Source organism: Lepisma saccharinum, chromosome 12 (assembly GCF_977018435.1).
Source record: "Lepisma saccharinum chromosome 12, izLepSacc3.1, whole genome shotgun sequence".
Lineage (NCBI taxonomy): Eukaryota > Metazoa > Arthropoda > Insecta > Zygentoma > Lepismatidae > Lepisma > Lepisma saccharinum.
In genome coordinates, this window is record NC_139240.1 from 64,134,123 (window position 1) to 64,150,595 (window position 16,473).

Here is a 16,473-nt window from a genome sequence, read left to right on the forward strand (position 1 = left end):
CGCCGCCACTGCACACAGTGGTTCGAATCCCACTTTAAACTGTAGGCCCAGTCTCGATTAGCCTATCTGTACATATGGTGGGCTTACACCTGCAACTCAAAAACAACATCCATGCGAGAGGACCAGGTACAACCAATGAAACAAACAAATAATTCCCTTGCCTTTAAACACTTGAGACCGAGTCATTCTGACTGTCCGATTAGGTGAGGAGTGATTGCACAACCACGTGAAAAAACCGTAGACGCGTGCGTTTACAATTCAGCACTACTGATGCCTTGACTACAGAAAGGCTGGCTGCTCGTGCTTGCAATCATTGAATCGGATGACGTAACACATTCTCACCGCCCATCATTAGATCCCTCAAGGTCGCTGGCTAGAAAGCAGCTTTGGACCTCAACTGCATAAACGTCGTCTTAGCGTGTTGTAACTGGTGAGTTATTTTGTTGTATTTTTATGATACCTTTACGACACGCGAATAAATGTATTTCATTTACATAGAATGTTGTGTAAAGTTGTGTGCCTGTTTGTATAACGTGCAAGATATTTTTTGTACTAATGTTGACAAAAGCAATAAGTGACGCAGTTGTAGTGGTATTCTGTTCTATCGGAGTAATGTAGGAAGGGTAGTAAACAATGACGTCATGTCGCGTAGGCCTTGGACTTTCTCAATAATAGTAATACGTTCATTATAATTGTATTCAATTAATTTCTCACGCGTTAAAAATTTGTAGAACGTATTAAAAACACTTGTGAAATTGACGTTTTGTGATAATTTTGTAAGGGTCTCGAACTAGGGGGTATTTGAAGGGGGGATGAGGGGGATTCCCCCTCTCTGGTTGCAATATCTCCCTTGCTGGTTGTGAATTTTGGCTTTTGAGGGATATGCTGTGTGTTTGTGATGGTGTGTGTGTGTGTGTGTGTGTGTGTGTGTGTGTGTGTGTGTGTGTGTGTGTGTGTGAGAGAGAGAGAGAGAGAGTCGCGGTGGTCTATACTCTGTCCCGCTTATCTCTGGAGGAAAGCAGCGCATAACGACAGAGAAGGAGGGAAATCGAGTGGGCAGAGCGAAGCAGTACACGCTGCTGCGAAAGCTGTTAACTGCAGTCGCTTCCCCCTCCAAGCAGTCCCGTTCCCTCTCACGTGTTCATGGGTAGAGTCGTCTCGCGTCACTACTTGCACAGACCCTTGTTTTCGTTAACTTGCTTCACAGGTAATTGGAACCAGCGTACGAATTAAGCTTTTTGCTTTGGTGTGGATGCTCAGTGGCGTGTTTGAGATTTCCTTTCGGGGGTAGGTTTATTGGGTATGCAAATTTGTATATGTTACCAGTTAGTAAACTAAATTATTGCTTTTCAGTTACCTTAGAACAGTGGTTCTTACCTATGATATTAAAACTTTATGATAACATTTACACGTAATTTAGAAATACTTAGTATAGCCTACTTCTACATTCTAAAAAACGCATAGTCGGTGCATAAGTTCGTAGCGTCTTTAAAATACGTTAACAGCAATACAATAATTAGTTAACACAAGTACGCAGGTGGTAAGATGAAACATTGTTATTGTAGTCTAACAATACACAGTCACAACAATCACTCATTCAGTCAGTATAGTAAAACCCACGAGTTTCTGCCGCGATCGGCGCGACACAATGCGAGAACCAGTGTTGCTAATCCGTTCGATAGAAAAATCGCTACAATGCGCCGAGACACAGCTGTTACAGAAATCAGCTCTATTTAACGTTGAGTTTTGAACACCTCGCCTATAGACGGTGTTAAAGGTGGAGCTACTGCGGAGCATGCGCACTCGTCTGGTCCCCCTCGAACATCCGGTTACGCTTACGGTGCTATGGACGATAATATGAAACGGCAAAGTGGAGATTCTTTTACAAGGAAATAGCGTGTCAGCTGTGTAGCATATGGTTGCACAGTTCAATCGGGAACAAATTTATTGAGTCAAGTATCACTTCGTAGGTTTCCGAAGGACGTAGAGAGACAAAACTTGTTGATACAAGCAGAACGAGAAAGGATTGGTACCCGGAAAGGATTTGTACGACTTGCATTTTGTTACAAGCATGTTGATCGTTTATCTGCGTATTGTGTTGTGGTGAAAAGCACGCTCTTAGTGAGGTTCCAAACCGACAGCAGTGGTTCGTACAGAAGTAACAAGCGACACAGGCCCATTTAGTCTATATATAAGCATTTACCGCTCATGGGAAATCAAGTCTCAGGCGGCACAATACACGCCATTGGGAATCTGAGCGACACGTGCAGCTTGTCGTGTCGCTTCGGTTCGAAAAATTTCATTGATCACTGAGGATTCACTTTATTTTAAGTGGCACGCAGATTACACACCGAAGCGACAAGCAACAGCCTCTTTACTCTAAAGGAAACAATTCACCTTGCATACGAGCACAACAGAGCGAGGCGACACGGGCTCCGTTACTTTGTAACCCCATATTTTTGTACCATCAAAACCTCATTTGCCAAATTTTGTACTATTTTTGTACTACTCAAAAATGCTAAAAATAATTTTTGTACCACTCAATTTACCGTCGAAAAAAAATAATCAAATTTGGGGTTACAGAGTAACGTCTCAACCTCATCATCGGTTTCGGCAATGTTTTCCACATCAAAATATTGTACTATTCATGTACCATTTTGTACCACTATTTAAAAATTTTGTACCCATCAGAAACAGCCAGAAAAAAGGCGGGAAATCTTTTACATTGCAACCATATATTTTTGTATCGTCTCGAGTTGCTTCGAAGAATATTATGCTATTTTTGTACTAATTTCTTTTAAATTAAACTTTATTAACACTACTTTGCAATAAGTGGATATCCGATTTTTATACCGTTCTTAGAAAACCCTCAAAATTTTGAAATTTGTATTTATTTCTTAGAGGCAGCAATTCACGGAAAAATATTGGACAAAATTTTATTGAATACGTGAGGTTTTTGTCTGCGTAATGTTTGAATAAAATGTCTAGAATGACTACTTTCCAATAAGCACCTCCATTATTTTTGTACCGTTACGGAAAACCCGAAAATAATTTTCAATTTTTGGATTTTTCATATCAATGTACTAATTCATATGATTAAATGGACAAAATATTATCACAATGGTGAGTTTAGAGCTCCCCAATTCATCAATACAATTTTATAGACATGTACTTTATATCAAGTCCCTTTTCAAGTCTTCGCAAAGTCACGAAAAACCCGGGAAACATTTTATAAATTTCACAATCCTCTCAAAGACACGAAATTTACAAAAAAATATGGACCAAATATTAACGAATATCAGATGTTTATATCTGTTTAACGTTTTAAAAAATGCCCTAATTTCTATTAGGCAGCTTTTTGATTTTTGTACCGTCACTGAAAATCCGGGAAATATTTTTGAATTCTTACTTCTACGCTGAGACACGAAGTTTACAAGAAACTATAGACCAAGTAATTTCAAGTGTGTGAGGTATGTATATAAGTAATGCTTAAATTATATCTCCCATATTGTTACTTTCTATTAAGCCCGTTATCGATTTTTGTACCGTCACGGAAAACCCGGGAAATATTTTTGGATTCTTATTCTTCACTGAGACACGAAGTTTACATGAAACTATAGACCAAGTAATATCAAGTGTGTGAGGTTTGTATATAAGTAATGTTTAAATTATATCTCCTATATTGTTACTTTCTATTAAGCCCGTTATCGATTTTTGTACCGTCACGGAAAACCCGGGAAATATTTTTGGATTCTTATTCTTCGCTGAGACACGAAGTTTACATGAAACTATAGACCAAGTAATATCAAGTGTGTGAGGTTTGTATATAAGTAATGTTTAAATTATATCTCCTATATTGTTACTTTCTATTAAGCTCGTTATCGATTTTTGTACCGTCACGGAAAACCCGGGAAATATTTTGGATTCTTATTCTTCGCTGAGACACGAAGTTTACATGAAACTATTGACCAAGTAATATCAAGTGTGTAAGGTTTGTATATAAGTAATGTTTAAATTATATCTCCTATATTGTTACTTTCTATTAAGCCCGTTATCGATTTTTGTACCGTCACGGAAAACCCGGGAAATATTTCTGAATTCTTACTTCTATGCTGAGACAGGAAGTATAAAAGAAACTATAGACCTAGTAATTTCAAGTGTGTGAGGTTTGTATATAAGCAATGTTTAAATTATATCTCCTATATTGTTACTTTCTATTAAGCCCGTTATCGATTTTTGTACCGTCACGGAAAACCCGGGAAATATTTTTGAATTCTTACTTCTTCGCTGAGACACGAAGTTTACAAGAAACTATAGACCAAGTAATTTCAAGTGTGTAAGGTTTGTGTATAAGTAATATTCAATTTATATCTCCTATATTATTACTTTCTAATAAGCCCGTTATCGATTTTTGTACCGTCACGGAAAACCCGAAAAATATTTTTGAATTCTTACTTCTTCGCTGAGACGAAGTTTACAAGAAACTATAGACCAAGTAATTTCAAGTGTGTGAGGTATGTATATAAGTAATGCTTAAATTATATCTCCCATATTGTTACTTTCTATTAAGCCCGTTATCGATTTTTGTACCGTCACGGAAAACCCGGGAAATATTTTTGGATTCTTATTCTTCACTGAGACACGAAGTTTACATGAAACTATAGACCAAGTAATATCAAGTGTGTGAGGTTTGTATATAAGTAATGTTTAAATTATATCTCCTATATTGTTACTTTCTATTAAGCCCGTTATCGATTTTTGTACCGTCACGGAAAACCCGGGAAATATTTTTGGATTCTTATTCTTCGCTGAGACACGAAGTTTACATGAAACTATAGACCAAGTAATATCAAGTGTGTGAGGTTTGTATATAAGTAATGTTTAAATTATATCTCCTATATTGTTACTTTCTATTAAGCCCGTTATCGATTTTTGTACCGTCACGGAAAACCCGGGAAATATTTCTGAATTCTTACTTCTATGCTGAGACAGGAAGTATAAAAGAAACTATAGACCTAGTAATTTCAAGTGTGTGAGGTTTGTATATAAGCAATGTTTAAATTATATCTCCTATATTGTTACTTTCTATTAAGCCCGTTATCGATTTTTGTACCGTCACGGAAAACCCGGGAAATATTTTTGAATTCTTACTTCTTCGCTGAGACACGAAGTTTACAAGAAACTATAGACCAAGTAATTTCAAGTGTGTAAGGTTTGTGTATAAGTAATATTCAATTTATATCTCCTATATTATTACTTTCTAATAAGCCCGTTATCGATTTTTGTACCGTCACGGAAAACCCGAAAAATATTTTTGAATTCTTACTTCTTCGCTGAGACGAAGTTTACAAGAAACTATAGACCAAGTAATTTCAAGTGTCTGAGGTTTGTGTATAAGTAATGTTTAAATTATATCTCCTATATTGTTACTTTCTAATAAGCACGTTATCGATTTCCGTACCGTCACGGAAAACCCGGGAATAATTTTTGAATTCTTACTTCTTCGCTGAGACACGAATTTCACAAAAAATTGTTGACTAAATTTTATCGAGTGACTGAAGTTTGTATCTATCTAATATTTATATAAAATCATCTATGTAAATACTTTCTATTAAGCCCGTTTTTAATTTTTGTACCGTCACGTAAAATCAGGGAAATATTTTATTTATCTTCCTTCTTTAATGAGACACGAAGTTCACAAGAAACTATGGACCAAATATTATCTAGTGTTTGAGGTTTGTATCAAATTATTCTGTAAATAAAATAATCTATGTGATACCTTTCTATTAAGTCCGTTTTCAATTTTTGTAGCGTCGCGGAAAAACCCGAGAATAATTCTTGAATTCTTACTTCTTCGCTGAGACACGAATTTCACAAGAAATTATTGACCAAATTTTATCGAATGTGTGAGGTTTGTGTCTATTTAATATTTATATAAAGTCAACTATGTAAATACTTTCTATTGAGCCCGTTTTTGATTTTTGTACCGTCACGGAAATCCGGGAAAGATATATTAAATCTTACTTCTTCGCTGAGACACGAAATTGACAAGAAATTCATAACCAAATATTATCGAGTGTGTGAGGCTTGCACCTAAATATTCTGTAAATAAAATATCCTATCTGATACCTTTCTATTAAGTCTGTTTTTGATTTTTGTAGCGTCGCGGAAAACCCGGGAATAATTTTTGAATTCTTTTTTCCTCGCTGAGACACGAATTTCACCAAACATTGTTTACTAAATTTTATAGAGTGAGTGAGGTTTGTATCTATCTAATATTTATATAAAATCGTCTATGTAAATACTTTCTATTAATCCCGTTTTTGATTTTTGTACATTCACGAAAAATCAGGGAAATATTTTATTAATTTTACTTCTTCGCTGAGACACGAAGTTCACAAGAAACTATGGACCAAATATTATCGTGTGTGTGAGGTTTGTATATATCTAATATTTATATAAAGTCATCTATGTAAATACTTTCTATTAAGCCCGTTTTTTATTTTTGTACCGTCACGGAAATCCGGGAAATATATTTTAAATCTTACTTCTTCGCAGAGACACGAAATTCACTAGAAATTGAAAACGAAATAATATCGGGTGTGTGAGTTTGTACCTAAGTATTCTGTAAAAAAAATATCCTATCTGATACCTTTCTATTAAGTCAGTTTTTCATTTTTGAAGCCTCGCGGAAAACCCGGGACTTAATTTTGAATTCTTACTTCTTCGCAGAGAGATGAATTTCACAAACAATTGTTGACCAAATTTTATCGAGTGTGTGAGGTTTGTATCTATCTAATATTTATATAAGATCATCTATGTAAATACTTTCTGTTAACCCCGTTTTTGATATTTGTACCGTCACGAAAAATCAGGGAAATATTTTATTTATATTACTTCTTTGCTGCGACATGAAATACACCAGAAACTTTGGACCAAATATTATCGAGTGTGTGAGGTTTGTATCAAAGTAATTTTTATACAAAATTATCTATATAATTACATTCTAATAAGCCTGTTTTTGATTTTTTACCGTCACAAAAAATCCGGGAAAGATTTTCTAATCCTTAATTCTTTGCTGCGACATGAAATACACTAGAAACTTTGAACCAAATATTATCGAGTGTGTGAGGTTTGTGTCTAAGTAATTTTTATACAAAATCATCTATATAATTACTTTCTAATAGGCCTGTTTTTGATTTTTGTACCATCACTGAAAATCCGGGAGAGTTTTTTCAATCTTACTTCTTTGCTGCTACATGAAATACACCAGAAACTTTGGACCAAATATTAACGAGTGTGTGAGATTTGTGTCTATCAAATATTTATATAAATCATCTATGTAAATTCTTTCTATTAAGCCCGTTTTTTTTGTACCGTCACGGAAATCCGGGTAAGATATTTTAAATCTTACTTCTTTGCAGAGACACGAAATTCACAAGAAATTCAAAACCAAATATTATCGAGTGTGTGAGGTTTGTACCTAAGTATTCTGTAAATAAAATATCCTATCTGATTCCTTTTTATAAAGTCCTTTTTTTGTGTTTGTAGCCTCGCGGAAAACCCGAGACAAATTTTTGAATTCTTACTTCTTTGCTGAGACACGAATTTTACAAAAAATTGTTGACCAAATTTTATCGAGTGTGTGAGGTTTGTATCTATCTAATATTTATATAAGATGATCCATGTAAATACTTTCTATTAACCCCGTTTTTGATTTTTGTACCGTCACGAAAAATCAGGGAAATATTTTATTAATCTTACTTCTTCGCTGAGACACAAAGTGCACAAGAAACTATGGACCAAATATTATCGAGTGTGTGAGGTTTGTGTCTAAGTAATTTTTATACAAAGTCATCTATATAATTACTTTCTAATAGGCCTGTTTTTGATTTTTGTACCATCACTGAAAATCCGGGAGAGATTTTTTCAATCTTACTTCTTTGCTGCGACATGAAATACACAAGAAACAGTAGACCAAATATTATCGAGTGTGTGAGATTTGTGTGTATCTAATATTTATATAAAGTCATCTATGTAAATACTTTCTATTGAGCCCGTTTTTTATTTTTGTACCGTCACGGAAATCCGGGAAAGATATTTTAAATCTTACTTCTTCGCAGAGACACGAAATGCACAAGAAATTCAAAACCAAATATTATCGACTGTGTGAGGTTTGTACCTAAGTATTCTGTAAAAAAAATATCCCATCTGATACCTTTCTATTAATTCCGTTTTTTATTTTTGTATCCTCGCGGAAAACTCGGGACTATTTTTGAATTCTTACTTTTTCGCAGAGACACGAATTTCACAAAAAATTGTTGACCAAATTTTATCGAGTGTGTGAGGTTTGTATCTATCTAATATTTATATAAGATCATCTATGTAAATACTTTCTATTAAGCCCATTTTTTATTTTTGTACCGTCACAAAAAATCCGGGAAAGATTTTCTAATCCTTAATTCTTTGCTGCGACATGAAATACACCAGAAATTTTGGACCAAATATTATCGAGTGTGTTTAAGTTTTGTGTCTAAGTAATTTTTATACAAAATCATCTATATAATTACTTTCTAATAGGCCTGTTTTTTATTTTTGTACCATCACGGAAAATCCGGGAGAGATTTTTTCAATCTTACTTCTTTGCTGCGACATGAAATACACAAGACACTGTAGACCAAATATTATCGTGTGTGTGAGGTTTGTATATATCTAATAATAATATAAAGTCATCTATTTAAATACTATCTATTAAGCCCATTTTTTATTTTTGTATCGTCGCGAGAATCCTGGAAAGATTTTAAGATCTTACTTCTTCGCTCAGACACAAAATTCACAAGAAATTCTAAACCAAATATTAACGAGTGTGTGAGGTTTGTATCTAATTATTCTGTAAATAAAATATTCTATGTGATTACTTTCTATTAAGTCCGATTTTAATTTTGGTAGAGTCTGCGTAAAACCCGGGAATAATTTTTGAAAACTTACTTCATCGCTGAGACACGAATTTCACAAGAAATTTTAGACCAAATTTTATCGAGTGTGTGAGGTTTGTATATATCGAATATCTATATAAAGTCATCTATGTAAATACTTTCTATTAAGCCTGTTTTGAAGTAAGAATTCAAAAATATTTCCCGGGTTTTCCGTGACGGTACAAACATTGATAACGGGCTTAATAGAAATTAACGAAATAGGAGATATAATTTAAACATTACTTACATACAAACCTCACTCACTTGATATTACTTGGTCTATAGTTCCTTGTAAACTTCGTGTCTCAGCGAAGAATAAGAATTCAAAAATATTTCCCGGGTTTTCCGTGACGGTACAAAAATCGATAACGGGCTTAATAGAAAGTAACAATATAGGAGATATAATTTAAACATTACTTATATACAAACCTCACACACTTGAAATTACTAGGTCTATAGTTTCTTTTAAACTTCGTGTCTCAGCGAATAATAAGAATTCAAAAATATTTCCCGGGTTTCCGTGACGGTACAAAAATCGATAACGGGCTTAATAGAAAGTAACAATATAGGAGATATAATTTAAACATTACTTATATACAAACCTCACACACTTGATATTACTTTCTCTATAGTTTATTGTAAACTTCGTGTATCAGCGAAGAAGTAAGAATTCAAAAATATTTCCCGGGTTTTCCGTGACGGTACAAAAATCGATAACGGGCTTAATAGAAAGTAACAATATGGGAGATATAATTTAAGCATTACTTATATACATACCTCACACACTTGAAATTACTTGGTCTATAGTTTCTTGTAAACTTCGTGTCTCAGCGAAGAATAAGAATTCAAAAATATTTCCCGGGTTTTCCGTGACGGTACAAAAATCGATAACGGGCTTAATAGAAAGTAACAATATGGGATATATAATTTAAGCATTACTTATATACATACCTCACACACTTGAAATTACTTGGTCTATAGTTTCTTGTAAACTTCGTGTCTCAGCGAAGAATAAGAATTCAAAAATATTTCCCGGGTTTCCGTGACGGTACAAAAATCGATAACGGGCTTAATAGAAAGTAACAATATAGGATATATAATTTAAACATTACTTATATACAAACCTCACACACTTGAAATTACTTGGTCTATAGTTTCTTTTAAACTTCCTGTCTCAGCGAAGAAGTAAGAATTCAAAAATATTTCCCGGGTTTTCCGTGACGGTACAAAAATCGATAACGGGCTTAATAGAAAGTAACAATATAAGAGATATAATTTAAACATTACTTATATACAAACCTCACACACTTGATATTACTTGGTCTATAGTTTCATATAAACTTCGTGTCTCTGCGAAGAATAAGAATCCAAAAATATTTCCCTCCCGGGTTTTCCGTGACGGTACAAAAATCGATAACGGGCTTAATAGAAAGTGACAATATAGGAGATATAATTTAAACATTACTTATATACAAACCTCACACACTTGATATTATTTGGTCTATAGTTTCATGTAAACTTCGTGTCTCAGCGAAAAATAAGAATCCAAAAATATTTCCCGGGTTTTCCGTGACGGTACAAAAATCGATAACGGGCTTAATAGAAAGTAACAATATAGGAGATATAATTTAAACATTACTTATATACAAACCTCACACACTTGAAATTACTAGGTCTATAGTTTCTTTTAAACTTCGTGTCTCAGCGAATAATAAGAATTCAAAAATATTTCCCGGGTTTCCGTGACGGTACAAAAATCGATAACGGGCTTAATAGAAAGTAACAATATAGGAGATATAATTTAAACATTACTTATATACAAACCTCACACACTTGATATTACTTTCTCTATAGTTTATTGTAAACTTCGTGTATCAGCGAAGAAGTAAGAATTCAAAAATATTTCCCGGGTTTTCCGTGACGGTACAAAAATCGATAACGGGCTTAATAGAAAGTAACAATATGGGAGATATAATTTAAGCATTACTTATATACATACCTCACACACTTGAAATTACTTGGTCTATAGTTTCTTGTAAACTTCGTGTCTCAGCGAAGAATAAGAATTCAAAAATATTTCCCGGGTTTTCCGTGACGGTACAAAAATCGATAACGGGCTTAATAGAAAGTAACAATATGGGATATATAATTTAAGCATTACTTATATACATACCTCACACACTTGAAATTACTTGGTCTATAGTTTCTTGTAAACTTCGTGTCTCAGCGAAGAATAAGAATTCAAAAATATTTCCCGGGTTTCCGTGACGGTACAAAAATCGATAACGGGCTTAATAGAAAGTAACAATATAGGATATATAATTTAAACATTACTTATATACAAACCTCACACACTTGAAATTACTTGGTCTATAGTTTCTTTTAAACTTCCTGTCTCAGCGAAGAAGTAAGAATTCAAAAATATTTCCCGGGTTTTCCGTGACGGTACAAAAATCGATAACGGGCTTAATAGAAAGTAACAATATAAGAGATATAATTTAAACATTACTTATATACAAACCTCACACACTTGATATTACTTGGTCTATAGTTTCATATAAACTTCGTGTCTCTGCGAAGAATAAGAATCCAAAAATATTTCCCGGGTTTTCCGTGACTGTACAAAAATCGATAACGGGCTTAATAGAAAGTAACAATATGGGAGATATAATTTAAGCATTACTTATATACAAACCTCACACACTTGAAATTACTTGGTCTATAGTTTCTTGTAAACTTCGTGTCTCAGCGAAGAAGTAAGAATTCAAAAATATTTCCCGGGTTTTCCGTGACGGTACAAAAATCGATAACGGGCTTAATAGAAAGTAACAATATAGGAGATATAATTTAAACATTACTTATATACAAACCTCACACACTTGAAATTACTTGGTCTATAGTTTCTTGTAAACTTCGTGTCTCAGCGAAGAAGTAAGAATTCAAAAATATTTCCCGGGTTTTCCGTGACGGTACAAAAATCGATAACGGGCTTAACAGAAAGTAACAATATAGGAGATATAATTTAAACATTACTTATATACAAACCTCACACACTTGAAATTACTTGGTCTATAGTTTCTTTTAAACTTTCTGTCTCAGTGAAGAAGTAAGAATTCAAAAATATTTCCCGGGTTTTCCGTGACGGTACAAAAATCGATAACGGGCTTAATAGAAAGTAACAATATAGGAGATATAATTTAAACATTACCTATATACAAACCTCACACACTTGAAATTGCTAAGTCTATAGTTTATTTTATACTTCCTGTCTCAGCATAGAAGTAAGAATTCAGAAATATTTCCCGGGTTTTCCGTGACGGTACAAACATCGATAACGGGCTTAATAGAAAGTAACAATATAGGAGATATAATTTAAACATTACTTATATACAAACCTTACACACTTGATATTACTTGGTCTATAGTTTCATGTAAACTTCGTGTGTCAGCGAAGAATAAGAATCCAAAATATTTCCCGGGTTTTCCGTGACGGTACAAAAATCGATAACGGGCTTAATAGAAAGTAACAATATGGGAGATATAATTTAAGCATTACTTATATACATACCTCAAACACTTGAAATTACTTGGTCTATAGTTTCTTGTAAACTTCGTGTCTCAGCGTAGAAGTAAGAATTCAAAAATATTTCCCGGATTTTCAGTGACGGTACAAAAATCAAAAAGCTGCCTAATAGAAATTAGGTCATTTTTTAAAACGTTAAACAGATATAAACATCTGATATTCGTTAATATTTTGTCCATATTTTTTTGTAAATTGCGTGTCTTTGAGAGGATTGTGAAATTTATAAAATGTTTCCCGGGTTTTTCGTGACTTTGCGAAGACTTGAAAAGGGACTTGATATAAAGTACATGTCTATAAAATTGTATTGATGAATTGGGGAGCTCTAAACTCACCATTGTGATAATATTTTGTCCATTTATTCATATGAATTAGTACATTGATATGAAAAATCCAAAAATTGAAAATTATTTTCGGGTTTTCCGTAACGGTACAAAAATAATGGAGGTGCTTATTGGAAAGTAGTCATTCTAGACATTTTATTCAAACATTACGCAGACAAAAACCTCACGTATTCAATAAAATTTTGTCCAATATTTTTCCGTGAATTGCTGCCTCTAAGAAATAAATACAAATTTCAAAATTTTGAGGGTTTTCTAAGAACGGTATAAAAATCGGATATCCACTTATTGCAAAGTAGTGTTAATAAAGTTTAATTTAAAAGAAATTAGTACAAAAATAGCATAATATTCTTCGAAGCAACTCGAGACAATACAAAAATATATGGTTGCAATGTAAAAGATTTCCCGCCTTTTTTCTGGCTGTTTCTGATGGGTACAAAATTTTTAAATAGTGGTACAAAATGGTACATAAATAGTACAATATTTTGATGTGGAAAACATTGCCGAAACCGATGATGAGGTTGAGACGTTACTCTGTAACCCCAAATTTGATTATTTTTTTTCGACGGTAAATTGAGTGGTACAAAAATTATTTTTAGCATTTTTGAGTAGTACAAAAATAGTACAAAATTTGGCAAATGAGGTTTTGATGGTACAAAAATATGGGGTTACAAAGTAACGGAGCCGGCGACACGATGCATGGTACTGAGAAAACAACAGTCCAGTCCAAGTGACACGTGCATTTTCTCGTGGTGAATTGGTTCGAAAGGAAGCTTTCAGACTGCAGCGATGCGTCTCTCTTGGAAACCAACATTAAAAAATAAACAACACCTTCCGAACGACAAATTGCAGGTGTCGCTTGTTGCTTGGACTGGGCCGTTTTATCAATACCGTGCATTGTGTTGCCCCGGCTTGTTATTTTCGCAAGCGTGACTGGTGAATGGTTTGCTTTAGATCCAATGCTTCTGTACGAAATTCCGATATCGCTTGTCGCTTTAGTCTGATAACTCCCTTGTTGTTTGAAAGTGACGTGTAAGTGCAAGTGAAAGTGACATGCCATATCATAGGTTTTCCCTAAATCCCTCAGGCGGAAAGGCGACGTTGAAAGCACATATATTCACTAGCATTTGTTATGTGTCATTACTTCTGCAGATTTGTTGGCAAAGATTCACTTAATCATACTTTATAATATAATAATATCACTTGTTTTATAGAATTATCTTTCCCTCACTTTTCCATTTACAAAATAATTCAATATATCTAAACGTTCGTCGTGCGTCTACATGAGATACTTGAATGTACGAAGTGTGCTATACAACTGGCGGCCACAAAGACACGTCATATTTTAATAATCTGTTCTGCGGATTCTAGGCGTCCACTCCTTCATAGTAGAACTTTAACAAATACCTTTCTTGGATATCGTCGCACAACTGATGAAAACAAGCGCTCATTTCTTACTTCGTATGCCGGTGAATTTGTACTGGCAACAAACCGGAACTTCCGGGGGGACCGGGCAAAACCTCGCCAATGTTTTTGTTTACATTTTTAACACGGTCTATAGAACTGCTGTGTTTTCAGTATATGGCATTAGCCCCGTACACAGCACAAATTGTTTTTGAGTTGTAGAAATCTGTTAACCAAGTTTCAAGAGCATCTTCATTAGGAAATACTTCCTACTGCTGTACTCGATCTTCCGATAAACTCGAAGAGCAGAATGTACTGGAAATGTTCAACTTTGTCCACTTGACACTCCATCTTGTTTCGTCTCCAAAATAGACAAAATGTGCTCAGAATTAGAATACACTGTATTTTCACGAACACAAAACTACAAACCTTAATTAACGATGGAATAAGGGTCAAGGAGCTCTTGGCAAGGCAGTGTTACTAACCCATAACAAAACGCTACGAAGTTATGCACCGACCCAATAGTAACACTTTGAAAACTTCACCAACTTTCTATTTCCCGTTGAACCTATAATGACGTCATGCGGCGAAAAATAGAATCTACCGCCAACGAATAAATCTAACGAAATCAAATATATTTGCCATGGCTGTAGGTAGTGGGGGGCAGTTCCCCCCCTCACACCCACTTTTTGTCACTTTTGATCCAGAACTATGCTAAACCTTATATGTATCTGGAAAGTAAACTGCCTTTGTTGACTCCCCCAGTTTTGGCACCTTGCCCCCCCCCCCCCCAGTTTTGGAACCCAATCACCGACACTGGCTGTAGCAGTCGGTAGGGTAGAAAGTTGCAGCTGATCTTAGAAGAACAACAAATACAGCACGCATGCGCATTATAATTCACGATGTATTTCATACTTTAAAGATAGTTAGAGAGTTGGGGGTCAGAAAATGACGCGTGTAACGCATAAAGAGATTGTTACTAAAAAAAGATAACTTCTTTTTTTCCCAAAATATCACTGTAATATGAACATAAGAAAAGTTACCTTGCTTTATTTTACTTCGTTTTTCTGCCACTTTTGTCTAATCGCGAAGATGAGAATGAGTGATGAAATTCATGAAGGAACACGCAAATAACACCCATGCCCAAACCGGGAATCGTACCCGGGACCCCTGCCGTCATAGCGTGCCATGATATCAACTCCGCCACGGGAGCCGGCATGAACATAAGAAAATAAGTAGAATAAGTGTGTTGCGCAACAGGGACGCCATATTGAGCATGTGTTATAACTTTTGTGGTACCATTATCTCTGCAACAATTAAAGTGAGGTGCAAACAAATGTCACAGTTGGTTTCCTGGTGAAATTCTAGCCCACATTGATGTGTCGCACGACCCCCTTCCCATTTAAAATTTTCACGTTGGTTTCAAGATGGCCACCGACCGCGCGGGTAGCGTCAATGTGGTTCCCCTTGGCCTGGCAACGATTGGTCGTCACCATTTCCACGTGCAGTGGCCTTGTACCGGGAGTGTTAAGGGACTTATTGAGCCACACTGTAGAATTTACTAGATTCTGTCTATCAGAATACATTTTACTGCAACTTCTTGCTACATGTACTTGTCTTGAAGTTAAATTCACGTCATGTCGCTTTAGAGCACCTACTACTTTCCGTCGTGTGAAAACCAGAAGGACATGACTACAATTTATCTAATTTACAGGAGATGGGTAATAATGCATTGTTAGGAATATTTGAATTTGAAACTAAATTTTTAGGTGAGTCAGCACGTAAAGTCTATTTTGCACCCGTCACGTTATACGGGAGCCAGCCCCTTACCTTATTCAAGGACACAATTGTGCCATAACTAAAATAACTGTAATGTCATTAACTAAAATTCAGGGAGATATACAAAAATACACACATATATTTCAGCATCTGTAAAGTTTATTAACTTTCTGGTTATGTACAAAGTGACTCAGAAGGTTTTTATGTACGTTGGTACACCTCAATGTTAGCACAATTTGGAGCTCGATACATATCCAAACGAATAGTCAAGCTCGTACCAAGTGTTGACCAGCATTTGAGGCGTTATTAGCGCAACGATACGCTGTCTCAAATCACCGAATTTGTGAACATTCCATTGTGCACAACATCTTTAATGAAGCCCCATGCAAAAAAG

At 34.8% G+C, this 16,473-nt stretch overlaps 1 protein-coding gene across 1 annotated transcript in view; it reads left to right on the forward strand.

Moving 5' to 3' along the window:
* The first annotated feature begins 327 nt into the window (after positions 1–327).
* Positions 328–16,473, forward strand: part of LOC145996163 (cytochrome P450 9e2-like) — a 38,565-nt gene continuing 22,419 nt past the window's right edge. Inside the window, exon 1 of the mRNA XM_083132514.1 lies at positions 328–430. The gene's annotated coding sequence lies outside the window, so the exon portion shown is untranslated. The remainder of the gene's footprint in view (positions 431–16,473) is intronic.